General features: G+C 36.0%; 1 protein-coding gene across 2 annotated transcripts in view; it reads left to right on the forward strand.

Annotated features, from left to right (window-relative positions):
- The window catches only part of LOC131806795 (uncharacterized), a 175833-nt gene that overhangs the window by 48055 nt on the left and 106404 nt on the right, over window positions 1-21374 (forward strand). For both annotated transcript variants that reach the window (XM_059131478.1, XM_059131477.1), the window contains exon 2: window positions 21149-21218. The gene's annotated coding sequence lies outside the window, so the exon portion shown is untranslated. The remainder of the gene's footprint in view (window positions 1-21148; window positions 21219-21374) is intronic.

The following is a 21374-nucleotide window of genomic DNA, read 5'->3' on the forward strand; positions in this document are numbered from 1 at the left end:
CTCCTCTCACGCGTTTTACTAGAGCCGCTGACATTGTTCTGAGGAGTGTTGAATATTTCGAACAAATTGATGCCACACAGTTCACGATTTACAGCCTCGAAATTCGTCTTTCTGAAATTCGAGAATTATGGGAAAAGGTTCAGAACACTTACACTGAGTGTAAAAACTACCTCACGGCATCCGAGACTACACAGCCTGACCATTTTGATGTCGTTGAGGATAAATACAATAATGCATTTATTGCATACCATTGGTGTTTGACCACAATAAACAAGCAACTTGATCGCCTTAAATCTTCAATCAATGATAATGGTTCTCCTGTCGTGGCTCCTCAGTCCTCACCTGCTTCAAGCCCTAATGTAGAAAACCGAACTACGCCTGCTGTCTCTAAAGTTACATCCTTCCTTCCTTCCGAGCTGCTTTTGGACAGTCTCGTTGAACCGGTTTCTGTGCAGTCAGCTATTCCAACCGTTAATGCTTGCTCCAAATCTTCTGTCAATAAAAGTTGCTCCAATCCACCCTTCCATAGTCATTCTCTTGTATTGCCACTTATTGATATTGAAATCTTTGCTGGTGATTTTATGTCTTGGCCCACTTTTCGTGATCTGTTCACCACTCTGTATGTTAATAATGCCCGCCTTTCAAACATAGAACGTCTCTGCTATCTTAGGCAGAAGACTTCCGGTGAGGCTCGCGAAATCGTTTGCAGATTTCCACTCACAAATTGTAGTTTTACTTTGGCATGGAAAGCTTTGACGGATGCGTACGATAATAAGCGCATTCTAGTAAATAGCCACATCAAAACCTTGTTTGATATTCCTCCACTAAATATTGAAACTTGTTCGGGCTTAAAAAATATTCAAAGTGGTATAAATAGTTGTCTTGCTGCATTGGCCGTCTGTGACGTCGCCACGGATCAGTGGGATCCAATTATTGTATATATTTGTTTGCAGCGCTTGCCCTTAAATACCTTGACTTTGTGGGAGCAAAGTATCAAAAATAAGTCGTTGTTGCCTTCCTGGCCAGACTTAAATGCTTTCCTCACTGAAAGAATACAAACTTTGCAATATATTCAACATATACGTAGAAATCTGCCCAATAACATTGTTTCTCCTAGTTTCTTGCCTAAATCGTTGTCATCCAAGAGTGTTTCACCTCATCACTCCTCCACTATGTCGTTAGCATCCAAGCATGCTAGCACATCTAATGCCATCATTAAAAAGTCATTGGTACATGAGTCAAAATGTGTTACTCCTCCTCCTCCTCGGCCAAACGCTTATTGCTCAATTTGTCCTAACCAAAGTCATATTCTCCGACTTTGTCCACAGTTTATACAACTTTCGTTTGAGGACAAATTCTTAATTGTGAAAAAGAATAAGTGCTGTATAAATTGTCTTTCTCGTGGCCATGTAGTCAAACATTGTCGAAGTACCAATAGTTGCAAATCTTGCAATCAAAGGCATCACAGCCTCCTTCACCGGCCACAAATTAGTAGAGTTATTTCAACATCGCAAAAAGTAGTTTTGAAATCTAAGAAGGTACCTCCGGCTTTTACCAAAGTCAAAAGTCGAGGTCCAAATCCCCCTCCGACTTTTACGAAGGTCAAAAGTCGAGTTCCAAAGCCCTCTAAAACGCACCCTCTCTCTGCAAAAAATAATTCGAACAGCCAGTCTCCCAACACCATTGAAGATAATGTGCTCTTGGGAACTGCACTAGTTAATATGGTTCATAATGAAAAAAGTCATACTGCTCGTGCTATAGTAGACCCTTCTTCTAAGGTATCAATTGTTAGCAAGAAATTCAAGAATGCACTTGGCATTACAACTCGTGTTTTAGAAAAATCTAAAAAGGAAATTTGCTCTCTGAAGTTGTCCTCCCCTAAAAATGCATCTAAGACTGTAGAAACGAATGCATTAGTCTTACCAAACGTTAAGGGGAAGTTGTTTTCGTCACCATCTATTAGCAATTTGAAGACTCGGATTCCTAACTTAGATTTAGCGGATTCTTTCGATAATAGCTCAATAGATTTGCTACTTGGCGCTGACTTGTATCCCAAAATTCTAGAAGCTGAACCTCCAAAAATTGTTTTGGATTCGTTGCTGGCCCAAAAATCTATTTTCGGGTACATCCTTACCGGTTCAGTACCTCCCGCGACTGTAACCTAATCTTGCATCACGAATTGAAATCGTCCAATTTAGAAAAGAATCGTATCATATATAATCAAGAACTGTTGAAATAGTCACTTGCGCTAAACATGTAATAGTAAATCACATCTATTTATAATTCGTCATATCGCTTTGATAATTTGAAAATCTGCAACTATAGCTCACTTAGGAATCTGAATTTACGTTCTCTCGTAACTTATAACACTTGCTAAACTCTTAGTTCTAGCAAGGGGGCCGGAATGTATAAGTTCGATACGTTCCACCACAACTTTCCAATGCTCGATCAATCACGGATGCTGATTGGCGCACAGGCATCTCCTCTACAACTCCCCTGGCGGAGACCGTAGTGAGCGGATCGTCGCTGGGCATTGGTTGTTGTCGGTAGGCTCACCTTGCTCTCATTGGAAGTAGTTGTAGTTGTATTAGTAAACAGACATGGGACCCTCAGCGGTCACTCAGAACCATTGCGTTCACTTGTCTTTAGTCTTTGAAACGAAACGCAACACGGCCACTGTCGCCAACACCATATTTGAAAAGAGGTAATTTTGTTGTTTGAAAAGAAAGAAACCTAATAAAGCATAAATTATATTAAGAATTAATACTAATTTATCTTTGTTTTATTTCTTGTCATATTTCTTTCTTTACACCACACACGCGTATCACCCGCACCGCACCAAACCTCTCACCTACACATCACATCTCTCATCAAAATAACTCTGGGGAGTTTTGTTGTCATTGCCGCTCTCGAAGCCTTACCCCCACTCCCCTGAGTTAAACAGGTACTATTGGATGAAAGGACATGGCTGCAATCCTTACATTTAGTACTGTGGCCTCTGTTGGTATCTGAAATTGTGATATGGAGGGGGTTTTGGAAATGAGTACTATAATTGTACGAGAAGTACTAAATAGTACTAAATTTGGTATTGGGTGAAGGAATAAAGCTAAAATAATGAAATTTGATATAAATGTCACTGTTGGTGTCTGTGGTTAAAATATGGCGTTGGTATTACAAATTTGTACCATAATTGTTCGGAAAGTACTAAGTAGTACTAAATTAGATATTGGTAGAAATCTTAAACTTTTATATGGATGTCCCAATATTCGTTATTTTTATGATTTTATTTAAAATTTTTAACGGAATTGTTTCAAAGGTGGTGCTTAGAATTTGCAATTGGTTGCACCTCCTATGACAAAATGGTACCTCCAAATTTCCGATATTTTGATGATCTTAGCCGCCGAACTAATCCGAAGTTGGTATTTGGATTTCACAATAGATATGACAGAAAATTATCTACACATGAATTCATTTTTGTATAGACTCTAGAAGATAGTACTATAAATTTGGTGAAAATCGGTTCAGGTATACCTATAGCGCTGATATATATGTTATAATCGATTTGGTGTTTAAGTCCCTCAGATTCTAATATACTTATCTCATGTTTTACCAAGATTGTTTCAAATTTAGATATAGCTCCCAAATATATTTTTATCCAAATCTAGGTTTATTGAGCACCAAATTCTTGATTCAGCTTATAATCAAGTAATTCAAAACTGGTTCAGATATAGCGATAGTCCCGCGTATATCTTCTTCATGGTTAATGTGGATATGTAATATCAGCCCAATTTGAATGGATTTTTGCACGTTCAACTTGAAACATTTCAAAGAAAATCCGTAGAAAAATGCCTCTCAAATGAAACCCCTTATATGGAGGCTATTCGGAGATATGTTCCCTCATAAGTAATTTTTTGTCATAGGCTGTAGTTATATAATGTTACCTCCGAATATTAGGAGGTAACATTATATGGGGACTATACGAAGACGTGGACGTGCATAAACACTTTTTATACCCTACACCACAAGGTGGTCAGGGTATTATGTCTTTGTGCATTTGTTTGTAACAGGCAAAAGGAAACGATATTGACCCATAGTTACTTTTGAGGATCTCCATAGAATCACATTCTGAGTCGATTTATGCATGTCCGTCCGTCCGTCTGTCCATATATTTTTGTAAACAAAGTACAGTTCGCAATTATTGTCCTATCCAGATGAAATTTCGCACAAATCATTTGTTTGGCCCAAGGACGAACCCTATTGAAATTGGAGATAATCGGTTAATTTAGATATAGCTCCCATATATGTCTTCGTCCGATCTGCCCTTTATTGTGCACCAAACGTGTAATATTAGCCCGAATTGTATGAAATTTTGCACATACAACCAATTTAGGCCTGAAAATAAGTATGCCAAATATGATCGAAATCGGTTCAGATATAGCTATGGCTCCCATATATATTGTTCATCCGATTTGTTATTTTTGTCCTTCGCAGCCGTAATATGCACTCTGTTACAACAATATTTGGGGAAATATATCAAATACAGCTCAGAAATACACTTGCTAAATTTTATCGAGATCGATTCAGATTTGCATATATCTCCCATATATAACTTCGTCCGATCTACCTTTTATTGTGCACCAAACGTCTATTATTTGTCCAAATGGGATGGAATTTGGCACTTAGGACCGAATTTAGTCTAGAAGCTAGTATGTCAAATTTGGTAAAGATTGGTTTAGATATAGCTATAGCTCCCATAAATACTGTTCATCCGATTTGTTATATTTCTTACCCACAGCCGTAATATGCACTCCGTAACAACGATATTCAGGGAAATATATCAAATACAGCTCAGAAATATCTTTGCGAAATTTTATGGAGATCGGTTCCAATTTGGATATAGCTCCCATATATATCTTTTTCCGATTTCAAATTAATTGTGCACCAAATTGGCAATACAAGTCCGAATTTAAAAGATACAAATGCTTCGGCATATTTAGAGCTTTGAAATTTAAATTATAATTATAATCATAGCGTGTATGATTAAATTCTCCCATAAAAACTTTTAATTTTTATGCGGAGCTCTACTAAATTAGCAAAATGGTGTAGGGTATCATAAAGTCGGCCCGCCCGACTTTAAGACTTTCTTTACAGGTTTGTCATATATTGTAGTACCCATTACGAACTTCAACTACAAAATTTGAAACAATTCCGGTTAATAATGTAGCTAAAATCATCAAAATATCGAATATTGGGTTCCGTTATATGGTGGCTGTATGAAAACGTGGACCAACATAAACCATTTACGAACTTAACCTGCCCACTGGCAAAATACACGCAAAATTTTAGCATTCTATCTAATTTTGTTGGAAAGATAGCGTGATTATAACAGACAGATGGACAGACATACAAATCGACCTAGAATTGTACTCTTATCAAAAATATATTTACTTTACTGGGTCTGACATGAATATTCCGAGGAGTTACAAAACGAAAGACAAAGTTAATATACCCTCCACGGTGTAGCTACTCTTTGAAAACACTCTTACTTTTTTTTAAAAAAAAGCATACATAACAAAGTTGCATGCACTTAATATAACAACAGGCGCCGTATAATAAATGCTTATCAAAAGCATTTCAAATGACATAATAAATTTTAAAAATAATATGCAATCTGTCAGTTACACGAAAAAAAGGATTGATGTATATAACAAATTAACACATCAGCAGCCATCAATGTCCTTTTTTCGTACTTTTCTACAGGCTCTGTGTGATATCTTCTGACCATTAAACGAAAAGGGTTACATTTTTTTTTTTTTGGTTTTATTGCGCAATTCATACATTGATGGACATGTTGGGTAATTTGAAACCACATGTGGCACCCCCATGTTGTTCGAACATCAGCACATTGTATGAATGTGTTGTTGTACGTACAATCATCATAAAAATTTGTCTGGAAATGTGTGTCAATTTGCCGCGTCGAAAGTGACAATGAAAACAAAAACAACAAAAACTTGGTTTGTGAATTTGTTTTAAGTTTTCCGGGGTATTAATTAAACAAATTGCTATACGAATTTATTAAAAAAGCAAGTACTTGAAATTAAAAACGTTACATATTTTATTGACTGACATTTGTTATGCGCTACAATTAAGATTCTATGTTTGGCATATGTGGAAAGCAGGATGGTAGACTAATTTTGAGCGAATATGTTGAATATACCACTAATACTTTTTAATCGTGGATGGACATTTCGCAAAGAAATTCAAATTCCGAATCTCTTTGACACTTTTTTAATTGCTAAATATATACAGGGTGAGATAAAAAAATTGCAACAAATTCAAACTTCATAATTTTTACATTTTTTATACCCTCCACCATACTATGGAGGCTATATTAACTTTGTCATTCCGTTTGTAACTCCTCGAAATACTCATGTCAGACCCAACAAAGTATATATATTCTTGATCAGCGTAAAATTCTAAGTCGATTTAGCGATGTCCGTCTGTCTGTCTGTCCGTCTGTCTGTTGTAATCACGCTATCTTTCGAATGAATTGAGTAGATGGCTAAAATTTTGCACACATGTTTAGTTTTCCAGTAGGCAGGTTAAGTTCGTGAATGGGCCATGTAGGTCCACGTTTTCATATAGCCCCCATATAACGTTACCTCCCGATATTTGATTTTAGCGACATTATTCACCGGAATTGTTTCAAATTTGGTATTTGTAGTTCGAATTAGATACTACACCCTAAGACAGAAAATTGTCTGTGGAGGTCCACGTCTTCGTATATCCTCCATATAACGGTACCTCCCGATATTCGGCATTTTGATGATTTTAGCGACATTATTCACCGGAATTGTTTCAAGTTTGGTATTTGAAGTTCGTAATGGATACTACATCCTAAGACAAAAAATTATCTGTGCAAGTCCACGTCTTCGTATAGCCTCCATATAATGGTACCTCCCGATATTCGGTATTTTGATGATTTTAGCGGCATTATTCACCGGAATTGTTTCAAATTTGGTATATGAAGTTCGAATTGGATACTACACCCTAAGGCAAAAATTGTCTATGCTGGTCCAGGTCTTCGTATAGGCCCCATATATCAGTACATCCCTATATTTGGTATTTTGACGATTTTAGGTACAATACCCACCGAAATTGTTTGAGATGTGGTATTTTAAGTTCGTAATGGATGCTACAGCCTGTGACAGAAAATTGTCTATGCAGGTCCAGGTCTTCGCACAGCTCCGATATAACGGTACCTCCCGATATTCGGTATTTTGATGATATTAGCTACATTATTCACCATTTATTTCAAGTTTCGAATTTGAATATGGTAATGGCTTATGACAAACAATGCCTATGTAGGCCCACGTCGTAAACACCTCGGTATAACGGCTATATTTGGTATTTTTAAAATTTTAACAGAATGTTTTAATGATTTTATTTTCTGAAAATTTCCAAATTCGTTCCAAATGGTGGAGGGTATTCAAAGTTCGGCCCGGCCGAACTTATTACTTTTTAACTTGTTTAATTTTATTGAATGAAAGCAAAAAATGTCGGAAATAGTACCAAATTTTAGAATAAGTTTAGATATGTTGTAAAGGACTTGCTTAAGGTGATCGACACTTTGGTATTTTGTTTAAAAACTGCGGGACAACGAATGTTTTCTAAAAACCAAAAAAAAAAAAAAAAAACGGAGAAAACCAACTGTTCACTACTGTTTAGCTCTTTTGAGTCCATTTTCTTTCTGTTGCGGTGTAGGTTCTTGCACTTTTTGGAATTTCAATGGCTTTACCCCGAGGTCACTTTTCAATATTTGCCAAATGGAATTTAGCGATATCTTCAGCTTACGAGCCTTTTCCGGCCACTGCGACGATCAAGCTGCTGCTGATGTTGCTGTTTTCTTTCGTCCACTTCATTGACGTCGGGAAAATTCTCACCAAAATGCTTTTGTACGATTGTAAACAATATAATGAGCGGTTACGGGAATAATTTTAACAGCTTTCGGACGAGTTGGTTGCAGTTTTTTCATCTCACCCTGTATAGATAAAGATAAATAAATTGTATTGCTCTTAGGTGTAAATCTTGCTCATTAAACATAATTGCCCCCCAATTATGCTGCAATTGTTTCCATTATAAAATAATTGGTCTGATCATAAAACGTACCTTGTGGCAGTTATCGTTTTATTTTCCCAACAATTAAAAACATCATTGCGATAATGAAAAAAAAAAAACTTGAAAACTGTAATAAAAATGTCATAGCCCATAAAAATAGCTGCAACATGGTTTGCAAATAAAAGTATTATTGACATTTGATTGATGAATTCAAATTGCTTAACTTTACAGCATCACAAAAAGGATAATAAAATAATCATAAGATTTGATTATTCAGAGTTTATCAATGTTTATCTACATTTTGTATTTCAATCAAGAAGAAGTGGTCATAACAAGATTACCTACATACACATGTATGGATGTGGAAAATCTCGTATTATGTGCAAAAACCACAAAAGCCATTGCTAGCTTTAAAGATTCACTCAGAGGGAAAAATTAGAAGAAAACTACAAAAAGAAATAACAAGATTTATACATGCATAAACATATATGTTTGTTACTGACGTCCCCACCCATCTGTCTGACAGTAACAGAAGCAGAAGCAGCAGCAGCGGCAGCATAAAAACCAGATTAAAACATTTGACTGATTGTCTTGTCTTGGATGTGTGAATGTTGCAAATGCTATATGCATGTACATACATATCCATACGTCTGTCATTGTAAGTGTGTGAGTTTTTTTTTCTCCACATGAGGCGCTACGTCGTCATCGCCTTCATGAACGGTGGCGTAAGCCAGTCAGTCAGTCAGTCAAATGATATACAAATCTAAAGTGTAATGCCTCGTGCGGCCATTGACCATGAGTTGGAACATCATAACCGACACAAATGTTTGGCTGTGGCAGGGCAGAGACAACGGCACTAATGCCAAACCACTATGTTTTAATTCAAACTTACTCACATGCTATGAGCTTATGGCTCAGCATTAGTTTTTCCGGATTTTTTTTTCAACCAAGTTTTTCTTTTTTTCTTTTTTTTTTTTTGTTGAAAAAGAACAAAAGTTGAGTGGCATAACAAAGTAATTATGAAAGTAAAACAAGTTGAAACAATATTAAGTTCGGTCGAACTGAACTTGTTAGACCCTCCACAAAGGGAAAACTTAAAGCAACATGTGATAGTTATTAAATCTCTTAAATTTGAGATTCTTCTGATATTTGCCAAAATCGAATTATTTTGAAATTTGTTTGAGATTTTATAATTCACTCATGGAAAATGGTTGTAAAAGTAAACCCTTTAATCGGACCGCTCCGCTGAAGTTATGTCGAAATAGCATTCGATTTTATAAAAATTTTACCATAGCGATGTTTTATGCAATTTAACCCAAAATTCATACAGGCTTAGCAACGATTTTAGCTTATTCCAGGCTGAATTTTACCATAGACCTGTTGGTAACGAGGAACAACGAGGTTATCAGTCCGGTGACTATATTCGTCGATAGTCAAGCGGCACTGAAAGCCTTAAACTCCTCTACTATCAAGTCTAAGTTTGTTTTGGACTGCAGGAGATCCTTGGAAAACGCTGGGTTGTCTGCCCATCATGCTCTGTTGGGTTCCTAATCGACTACCACTGAAGTTGAAAACTCGGTTATGCCACTTGCCTTAGGTTGTTCATAATCACTACTCGGAGAGAACTCCACAAAAATGGCTGGACGAAAGGGGATGCAACATCTCCCAACATCTCAAATCTGGCCCACACTCTCGGAGAAGAGAACAAAGTCGCTATTGTCATTGTCTAAACCTGAGTTAAAACTTGTTGTGGGTATCACCACCGGTCACTGCAAGGTGAGGACAATGACCTCGAAGTGGGAAAGCGATGACATTGATTACGTGGAATATTTTCCGAATACATAGGAAAAATTAATGTTCCAAATTATCATAAAATGTATCGCTCAACTTCAGGGAAATGATCCCCACTGTACAGAAACTAAGAATGAAGTGGGGTTGAGACTGGGCTAAACTTAATGTTCTTGGGGAATACTTTCTGAATGCATGGAACTTAGAGGCAAAAACTGCATAGAAACTAGGAATGCAGTAGTTTGGAGCTCAAATAAAAGGTCTCTGGGAGTACTCTCTAACTACATGGTCCATATGTACAAACATTTTGGATTAAGTAATTTTCGACATTTCTAAACATTTTTTGCCGAACTTTACGTAAATTGCAGAAAAAAGCCCCAATGTTTAAAAACTAAGAATGAAGTGGGGTTAAGGAAGTGCTCAAATATGTAACCTTATATATAAACAAGTAAGCAAAGGCTACAGTCGAGCGGGGCCGACCGTTGAATACCCTACAACACTATAATAAACGATACAGTTTATATAGGCGAGATACTCGAAAGAATTCCACAAGATATTATGACAAATAATAAAAGAAAACCATCAGGTTTCATTCTCTAATTTTCGAATAATAGCAACTTCAACTAATTTGCTCATTTCCAGTTTATTGGAAGATGTTGCACGTAAATGGTCTTCCTAGATCTGGAACCAATACTTCCCAAAGACCTATAATCTCTCAGAAGTGGCAAAAGATTAACATTTATTATTGATTTTTGACTGAATTTGACTATATTCTTCAACGAAATCAGTGTTAACGAAATAGTCAGAAGTGCGTCTTTCCTGTACTTGTGAATTCTCCAAAAAGTCTCTGGAATGGACATTTTCGTATTTTGTCTACAAAAGTTGGCAAACTATTTCACACATTGAATATTTTTGGATAACCATCCAAAACTGCTTGGCTTTTGCAATGTCCGGTAACCCCCATTCAAATCGTGAGTATCCGGCGATAATTACGACCTGCTGATAATTTTGCAGTTTTTTGGTCCATTTCAACCCCTAAATATATGGCGATCATCTCCAAAAAGAGTAGGCTTCTATTCTGACCCTCATCTTATCCCCATGCAAAATTTCGTAAGGATCGGACCATAAATGCGACCTGTATATAATATCCTGAAATCCTAACTACTTAGTTTTGTTAGCTGTAGAAATAATACCAAATGTTTAATTCAAAATGAAAATATGCCAAAAATATTACAAAATTGAAAAAATATGAGAAAATGTTACAAAATAAATATTTTCATCTTTAGAGAGATATTTTTATGCGATTTTTTTAGACGTTTTTTCTTTCCTGCCAAGAGGCCATTCTGAATTAATGAGAACTGACGAAATCAGTTCAGCATATCTTCAATGATAGGCATATATATAGCACATATTTTGCTATATATCCGATTTGTTGGATGTTAACATTAATGTAAAGATCAGAAGTAACCTTGTCATGGCTTTGTGATTTCGACGGGATTTAAAATATTCACGTTTTAATGAAAAATTTTGAATTTTTTCAACACAAAAGATATGGTCTATTTTATCCGCTAAATATTATCCGATGACCACCCAAATTGGTAGGCTTCTTCCCCGCCCTAAACTCCAGCTACATTGCGACCTGTATAGCTAATGCAAAATCCGACAATTTTTCAGTTTTTGGTCCATTTCAACCCCTAAAAATTTGGCGATCATCTACAAAAGAAATAGGCTTCTATTCTGACCCTAACCCCACCTTCGTGCAAAATTTCGTAAGGATCGGGCCATTATTGCGACCTGTAGAGTGATTACAAATTAACATGGACAAACGAACGGACGGACATACATAGCTAGATCGACTCATCTCGGCGAGCTAGGAAGATCCATAAATACTTTCCTATATGGGAAACCAATATTTCGAGATGTTACATAAATTCTGGCCCAATCAAATTTATATTACCCCCAACACATAGTGTTGTAGGGTATAAAAATTTCGGACTAATTTTGGGATTAGGAATTAGGAAAATTAAAGATAACAGTTCACCATACAGAAACTATGATAGCGGGGCTAAGACGGTCTGTAGAAGAACTTTCTGAATATAAAGAGGATTTGAATAGCTCTTCTAGTTTTTGTAGTCCAATATGCAATGTTTGCCCCGTCATTGCTCATTACTTAGTAAGATCCGAGTAATTTATTTTTAATTCACTAACAATGGAAGAAATGTATTTATTTTTGCAACGCCATTTCTCATTATTTGGTAAGATAAAGATAAGTCATTTTTTTCTTTTGGGATAAGTCATTATATTTTGGCCTTCGGGTAATTAGGATGTTATATAGATGACTTTATTTTAAGTAAGTTTCAAAAATATCTTACAGAGTATTCCAGAGAATCGGTGGTCAACTTACAAATTAAGTTTATCAAAAGTTGGTGGGTGTAAAAGAATCGACTCCACCAAACTGAACACCCTGTTACCTGTTTTAATTGACTTGACAGTAAAAGCCTACTTTGTCTGAAATGGATACATTACGAAATTACGTTTTTTGTAAACTAAAGCTTTCTTCCTTTACAAGTTTTTCACTTTTTACAACTTTTTATTGGAAAACAATTCCCGTCCTCGAAAACACAATAAAATTTGTAACCAAATGTAAGAAAACTCAAACAAACATAGCGTTTTTTCTTGACAAATTTAGCAGAGACGAAAATATTTTTGCCACTGATTGTCAGTTATTTTGACTAAAAAGATTTTGACATTTTTACTAGTTGTCTGTTCCATTACTTCCTAAGTACAATAGTTCGCCAATACGCTCTTTTGCTACATTTTCGATTAAAAAAACCTGAAACAACAAAGATTACATTTTTCAACTGCCTTCCATTACCCTTCTTTTCTGAGAAAATTCTGAAACTCCCATCTTCCCGAGATTAGTCAGGGTAATATCTCTTCAAAACCGACTTATCTTTTTTGTAGTACGCTTGAAATCCCTCAATACAAAATATATAGTTAAGTTTCGATTTTTTATCTTTTAAATTTGCATAAAAATAAGAACAGACATTCAATTTTATTCAATTTCATTTCAAATAATGTTTGACATCGTAAGGCATTGTTAGCCCGAGAATTGAGTGTTGAGACTGCGAACATACGACGAGTACATAGTTGACTGGTTGGCTGGTTGTTGTCGGTGTTTCGTTTTATTCATTTTATTTTATTATTGTAAAAATGAATTTCAATAAAAAAAATATAATAAGAAGAGGAAATCTACATTTCATTGTGGTAGGTACTTTCATTGATGTGTTTTTTTATATTCAGTTGTGTTTTTTTTTTTTGCATTGTTATCAGCAACGATGACAACAGAAACTACAATCTTTTTGTTTTATAACAAACACATGTGAATGTTTTGTTGGATTTTTTTTTTTTTTTTTTTTTTTTGGAATGGCATACTTTTATGGCAATACACAGAGCAAAAAAGAAGAGAAATATTGAAATATATATATAAAATCGGTGCAGAGGAAACAATGCCCATACTAGATAAGTAAGGACTTCAATGTATTTTTTATACCCTCCACCATACAAAGTATGGAGGGTATATTAAGTTCGTCATTCCGTTTGTAACTCATCGAAATAATTATTTTAGACCCAACAAAGTGTATATATTCTTGTTCAGCGTAAAATTCGAAGACGATTTAGCCCTGTCCGTCTGTCCGTCTGTCCGTCTGTTGTAATCACGCTACAGTCTAAACGAATTAAGACAGGAAGCTAAAATTTTGCACAGATCTCTCTTTTGTCTGCAGGCAGGTCAAGTTCGAAGATGGGCTATATCGGTCCACGATCTCGTATAGCCCCCATATAACGGTACCCCCGATATTCGCTATTTTGATGTTTTTACCCACATTTTTCAACGGAATGGTCAAAAGGGGTTCTTTGTACACAAGGGGTTCTTTGTGAGCACTTTACCTCCCGACAGAGAATTCTCTATATAGGTTAACGATAACGTATAGCTCCCATTTAACGATACCCCGCGATATTCGGTATTTTAATGATTTTAGCCACATTTTCCAATCGTATTGTCTGAAAATCCACACACGGAGTTCTTTGTGAGAACTTTATCCCCTGAAACGGAATTGTCGATATAGGTCCACAATATCGTTTAGTTGAAAAATATATCGGTTAGTTGAAAAATTATCACTATTAATTTTCGGGACTCCAGTCCTATCTCTTCACCCACTACCACTTAGTACTTTTCAAACAATCATAGAGCACATTTCCGAAACCAACTTCTGTACTATAATTTCGATTCTAATCCATCAGCCAATATCAAATTGTATGCTATTTCATACTTTTCGTTTAATTATCCTATTTTCAAAATTCCCTCCATATCGTGATTCCATGTACCATACAAGACCATATACCATCAATTAAGATTCCAGCCAATTATTTACCAAAATAAATATCATTTAGTACATTTCGTACCAAAACCACAGCTAAATCTCAAACACAAATACCTTCTATAATCTAAATATAAAATTTAAGAATTTTATCTCTATTCCTTCACCCAATACCAAACAGGAACCCCAATGCAATAATTCAAAATTCCAGCTTCACCTGTTCACCCCAAACTATACCAAATTTAGCACCATTTAGTACAGTTCGCACACTTACTGGGTGAGATGAAAAAACTGCAACAAAGTCAAACCCCATAATTATACCCTCAGCCATATGGCTACAGAGGGTATATATCATTTGATACGGTCAAAACGTGCCTAGTCGAAATATCGGTTTTAGACCCTAGGTCTCTCAAATAATAATATTTGTGTCAGTCCTAGGACAGTTGCTAAAATAAACAGTATCGGTCCACTCCATCAAGTACCTCCACCACAAAGGGTCAACATTTTGAATAATTATAACTCTTATAAAATGTGATGTAAGGATCCGAACGTCTTCAAATTTCACACATTCCAATATTTTTATAAACCCAAGATCTGGTGTTGACATGGAATGTATCGGTCCAATCCTTCTGGTACCTCCCCCACAAAGTGTCGAAATTTTGAATATCCATGAAGCTCATAAAACGCTAAATTAACATCCGATTCCATTTAGACTTGGCACATCTCAATATTTCCATCAACACAAGATCTGTTATAAAGGTGGTATAGATCGAACCATTTCTTCTGGTACCTCCCCCATACATAGGGATCAAGATTTTGAAAAACAAACCACTCAAATAAAGCGAAATAAGCATCCAACTCATTTCAAATTTCACACATACAAATATTTTTGCCACCACAAGATCTGTTATGAAGTTGATATATAACTGCGAACCCCTTCCGGTACCTCACCCACAAAGGTGCCAAACGTTTGAATAATTGTAACACTAGTCAAATATATTTTGATATTTTGATAATCGAACATAGGCTGAGGGTATATATCTGTCGGCAATACCGACTGATACTTTTTAACTTGTTTTTACAATTTTTCAATATTTTATTGAATGAAAGCAAAAAATGTCAGAAATAGCATCAAATTTTAGAATAAGTTTAGATTTGTTCGAATTGGTCACCTTTGGCACGAATTATGGCCTTCAAACGTCCAATGAAACCGTTACACGCTGCCCGAATGTTGCTCTGCGGTATTTTGGCCCATTCCCGGCGAAGCGCTTGCTTGGGGTGATCGAAATTTTAGTATTTTTTAGTGCCAACTTTCCAAATTACTCCAGACACAATAGTCCAACGGTTTGGTATCCGGAGATTTTGGTGACCATTGTGCGCTGGAAATGAAGCGAAGAACCTTATTTTGTAGCCGTTCTTGGATAGCACGTGCTGAGTGCCATGGTGCTGAGTCCTATTGGAATGCCCGAGGTCTGCGGCCACAATGTTTGCGTGCCCAAGGCTTTAATACACCCTCCAGAATATTTTCGTGATAATATTCGGCATTTATTCCGATGCCACGGTCGATTAATACGAGCGGAGAGTGACCATCGGCTGTTATGGCGTTCCACACCATCACCATGGCCGGAGCTTGAGTTCTGGTGGCCAACCGAAGGTGCACATTTTCAGCTGAGCTCTTTGGCAAGTAAACACGATCATTTTGTTTGTTTACAAACTGCTGGACAACGAATGTTTTCTTATCGGAGAACACCAAATTCGCCAGTTCACCACTTATGGGCCAAGCGATGCAACTCTTCAGCTTTTTTGAGTCTATTTTCTTTCTGTTGCGGTGTAAGTTCTTGGACTTTTTGGAATTTTGCTGAATGGAATATTGCGATATATTCAGCTCACGAGCCATTTTTCGGCCACTTCGACGCGGGTTAGTATCAAGTCGCTTCTTTACTTTTCGAACCATTTCAGCTAATGTTGCTGTTTTTTTTCGTCCAGGATCAAATCGCTACTTTACTTTTCGAACCTTTTCTGCTGATGTAAAGAAATCACACTATCACGTTTGAATTCCATCACGAATAACTTTTTTCTGGAAAATTCTCACCAAAATGCTTTTGTACGCTTGTAAACAATATAATGAACATAGAAATGACAGCAGTCTGAGGTTTGTTGCAGTTTTTTATCTCACCCTGTATTGCACATGTCCTTCATATATCAAACTCGATTTTCCCTTTGCTACATCTATCCTGCACCTCATCAGTGACTGCCATTTCATATTACAGAATTCTGGTTCATTCCGTCTGTCCAATACAATCTATTCTATGTTATCCTGCACTCCATCAGTGACTCTCATTCTAAATTTCAGAATAATAGGTTATTCCGTTCGTCCACTACCAGTCATTAATTTTTTAATACTGTTTGTACCCTTTCAGTACGTATTTCCAAAAACGCTGCTGTAACACGTCTACGCACCAAGACCGACCCTCATGCCAAATTTTAACATTAGCCGTTTTGTCTGGGCGTTGATTCTGACTGACTGCTAGTTATTTCACTACACTTTTATGTATTGGTTCGTAAATGACTATTTTATTGGGCGAATTACAAACGGAATAACAAACTTATTATTGAAAGGTATAAAAATAAAAATAATGTACGATTGCCTTACATTGCCATACTCAAAAGTTCACATTTTTTACATTCATAGGAGGATTATTTTTTACCTTTGTTCTTCATAAAGTATTCTTTTAACCTAATTTCTTTAAGTGCAGAAGATTACCATAAATCCGTATAACAAATAATCCACACATACGTTTGTATGTTAGGCAAACACTTACGGGCTTATGAAAACACACATGAATATCCTCATGTCAGATATGATTGTAGTAGTATAGAAATCCACAAAAAAAAAGAACCTGGCATATATTGACCCATATAATTGAAGAGTTTTAGATATATATATGAAAATATACCCTATTCAATAACCTAATGTATGTGTATAGAATATTTCCAATATTCATAGAAAAAGAAAAACTTCCTTGTCTATAGCAGAAAAAAAAAGGATTTTTTTTTCTATAGAAAGAATGAATGAATGAGTGTAGAATTTCTCTTTACACGGAAGATCTATATTAATATCCCAAGTAGTGAAAAGTTTGGACCCTACTAAAAGGTTCATATATATTTATCATTTAAAGATTTATGGAGTATTCGTGAAAATAACATTTCAATGAACAATTTCTGTGAAGAAAACTCTGAAATTTCCTTAAAAACTTTGATACTTTCTCAGTTAAAAAATGCTAAAACAATGCAATTAGTTTTAAAAAGTTTTTTTTCGGTTATTTTCTCCTTTCGTTCCCCGAGTTAATTGCGTATAACAAAATAAAAAAAAAAATATTAAAAAGAAAAAAAAATCAACCAGAAATTCTAACAATTTCATTTGTACAGTTCGCTGAGCACCAAAGTTCACTCGCCAAATTGGCAACAGCAGCAGGCAGGCAGGCAGGGCAATGGAAAAGAGTTCATTGTATTAGTTTTTGTATGTGTGTTCTTCTAATTCCACGTTGCAAGAAATTGCGCATGGAAATGTGGAGCAAAGTGGCGGAGTAACTTACTTATGTCATCAAATGACTTTCCATAACGTAATATAACAACAACAACAATACAAACCTCAAAAGCAAACGACAATAACGTAGCGCTGGTGTGCTGTGTTTCGGATTTGGGGATAGGGTGCTTCATACGTCTATGATGGGGTGGGCGTTGGTTGTTGCGGTTCTCAGCCATATTTCCGCCCGATTGCATTTATGACGAATGTTGCTGTTTTCTTTTTCTTCTGCTTCTGGTCGTTTGCTGTGTTGCAGTATTTCTGCTGAATGCAGCAACAACCGCAATAACAATTCCAAAGCCTTTTTTTGTATTCGATGTGCTATTACACAATTGTTTTCTTTTCATTCTTTCTTGTTTTTTATATATTTGCACATTCATTCCAACCCAACATAAGCCTCCACCATCCGCCCACCTTTGTGGAGACTCGAAAAGACTTAAAGGTGGTACCATGAATGAAATGTTATCAGAAATGCCGGAGAAAAAACAACAAAAGCCCAAACAAATGATAGATAGTCTCAAACAGGATGTAGGTGTACTCTTTTTTAATTCCGCTTTCCAGGTTGGTTGGCATGTTTGCTAAAAAAAATCCTTTTTCAAATGTATGCACATGCGATTTGAGATGGTACGGTGGCGAACAATTTGTAATACTTGAATGTTTGAAGAATAGCTTCGCCAAAATTTTAATATCCATGGCATGAAGAAAAAGGCATTTCGAATTCACGAGGAATGCAAAAATATGTTTGAATCAAACTAAAACAAGCAACTAAATTTTCAGGTAAAACAGGGTGAGATGAAATAACTGCAACCAACTTTAGACTGCTGTCATTTGTAAGCCACTCGTCCGATAGCTGTTGAAATTATTCCAGTGACAGCTCAGCGACGAAGCGACTTGATCGACACCCGCGTCGCTGTGGCCGAAAAATGGGTCGTGAGCTGAACATATCGCCATATTCCATTCGGCAAATATTGAAAAATGAGCTCGGAGTAAAGCCATTGAAATTTCAAAAAGTGCAAGAACATACACCGCAACAGAAAGAAAATAGACTCAAAAGAGTTAAGGAGTTACTTCGCTTGCCCGAGAGTGGTGAACTGCCGAATTTGGTTTTCTTCGATGAGAAAACATTCGTTGTCCAGCAGTTTGTAAACAAACAAAATGATCGTGTTTACTTGCCAAAGAGGGCAACTGAAAATGTGCACCTTCGGTTGGCCACCAGAACTCAAGCGCCGGCCATGGTGATGATGTGGGCCCCCATAAAAGCCGATTGTCGCTCTTCGCTCGTATTAATCGACCGTGGCATCAGAATAAATGCCGAATATTATCGCGAAAATATTCTGAAGGCGCGCCACCCAAGAATGGTTACAAAATGAGGTACCTCCTCGCTTCATTTCCAGTGCACAACGGCCACCAAAATCTCCGGATACCAATCCGATGAGCTATTGTGTCTGGAGTATTTTGGGAAGCAAGGTTGGCAACAAAAAATACCGCAGTGTCGATCACCTCAAGCAAGCGCTTCGTCGGGAATGGGCCATAATACCGCAGAGCAACATTCGTGTAAAGGTTTCATTGGCCGTTTGAAGGTCATTTCTTAGTAATGGTTTCTTATGTCCGTCAAGATAAATTTAAATTTAATTAGCAAAGCCACAAACCAAGGTGATTTTTTCTCCGGGTTGCAAAGGGTTAATAAAGAGAGAGAGAGAGAGAGAAAGAGAGAGGGAGTAGTAATCTTTGAAACCCTTAACTCTACTTTTAAACCGAGAATAAAATGTTTAAAAATGAAGCGGTGTCAAGGCTGGGCACAAATGAAAGGTCTCGAGCAGTTTCCCTAAAATTGAGCGATAATTCTTCAGAAAATGCAAAAAATTCCTAAGTCTGAAATTCTTTTTGACTATAAGGTCCATATATTCGGAAAGTACTCCTCGAGACCTTTCATTTGTGCCCAGCCTTGACACCGCTTCATTTTTAAATATTTTATTCTCGGTTTAAATGTAAAGTTAAGGGTTTCAAAGTTTTTCAACGTAAATTTTATTTAGGTTTTTACTTATCGATTTCAGTGTAAATTTGAAATTTGTACGGAAATTATGAAATTTGATGAAAACTAATATAATTTAATTTACCTTTAATTTTTCTCTGGTTTACTACTCCCTCTCTCTATCTCTCCCTCTCTCTCTTTCTCTCTCTCTCTCTTTATTAACCCTTTGCGAACCGGAGAAAAAATCACATTGGTTTGTGTCTTTGCTAATTAAATTTAAATTTATCTTGACGGACATTGGTTTCTTCACTAATTTATGGAAATCATAACTTAATTACCCATCAGCTCATTTGTCAATGGTATGTCACATGTCAAAAATAGTTTTTTATTGGCCACTCAAAGTCAACCAAGTCAAGCTCACCTTGACCTTTGTAATATCCCTAGATATTCGTCGTAGACCCCATAAAGTATATATATTCATATTCAGTATAATTTTGTAAGTAGATTTAACCATGTCCGTCTGCCTGTCTGTTCAGCACAACAATGTGTTTTGGGTCTAGGATGGTTGGTATTGAAACTGAGATATATCGGTTCACGTTTTCGCATATCCCCCATATAACTGTACCTCCCGATGTTCGGTATTTTGATGATTTTTACCACATTTTTCAACGGATTTTTCTTAAAATTAGTATTTGTAGTTAGTTATGGCTTCCGGTAGCAGCAATATTGAATACCTAGGTCCACGTTTTCGTGTAGCCCCATATAACGGTACCTCCCGATTTTTAATATTTGGTTGATTTTTACTACCTTTTGCCACGGAGTAACATCAAAACTATTTTATCAAAAAGTATGTGTACAAATTTGTGAATTATTTCTTAGTGGGAGTGTGGTTCCCATGAACTCCCTATGTACGTTGCTGGGCCGGGATATACGTCAATCTGATAAATTGTTTATTTATTTATTTATTTTTTTTTTTTTTGTATGTTCTTTCTAATTTGACCTTGATTACCATGACCCTAATTTGAAATTTCATTTTAAGGCAATATCAATGCTGAATTTTGTAATTAATAAATATTACTAATTTTTAAAAAATTTCAAAGAATTTTTTTTCCACCAACCCTTCTAAAAATGGGTATACCACAATATTTTTAGAATATTTATTTGCAAACTGCTTTAAATTATACTATTTATTTAAGTAATTCTATAGCATGTTTAGCAAAATATAATCCTCTTAAAAATATCTTGGTAATTTAATAATAATTCGTGTTGTTTTCATTCTCAATATTTTTGTTTCTTTCTTTACAGCTCTTCGAGTAACAATAACAACAACGTTGATGATCTGCGAAGCACAAATGAGGAATATTGAATTTTGCATGTAAGTACTGACTGAATATTGAAATGAGGAATATTGAAATTTGCATCTAAGTACTGACTGAATGTGAGAGTGACTGATTGTTTCTAGATTACAGGTCTGTGTATGTCGATATGTAACTTTCATTCAACTCACATTCCAAAAAAAAAAACCCGAATC

The sequence above is a fragment of the Musca domestica genome, unplaced genomic scaffold, assembly GCF_030504385.1.
Source record: "Musca domestica strain aabys unplaced genomic scaffold, Musca_domestica.polishedcontigs.V.1.1 89, whole genome shotgun sequence".
Classification (NCBI taxonomy): Eukaryota; Metazoa; Arthropoda; class Insecta; order Diptera; family Muscidae; genus Musca; species Musca domestica.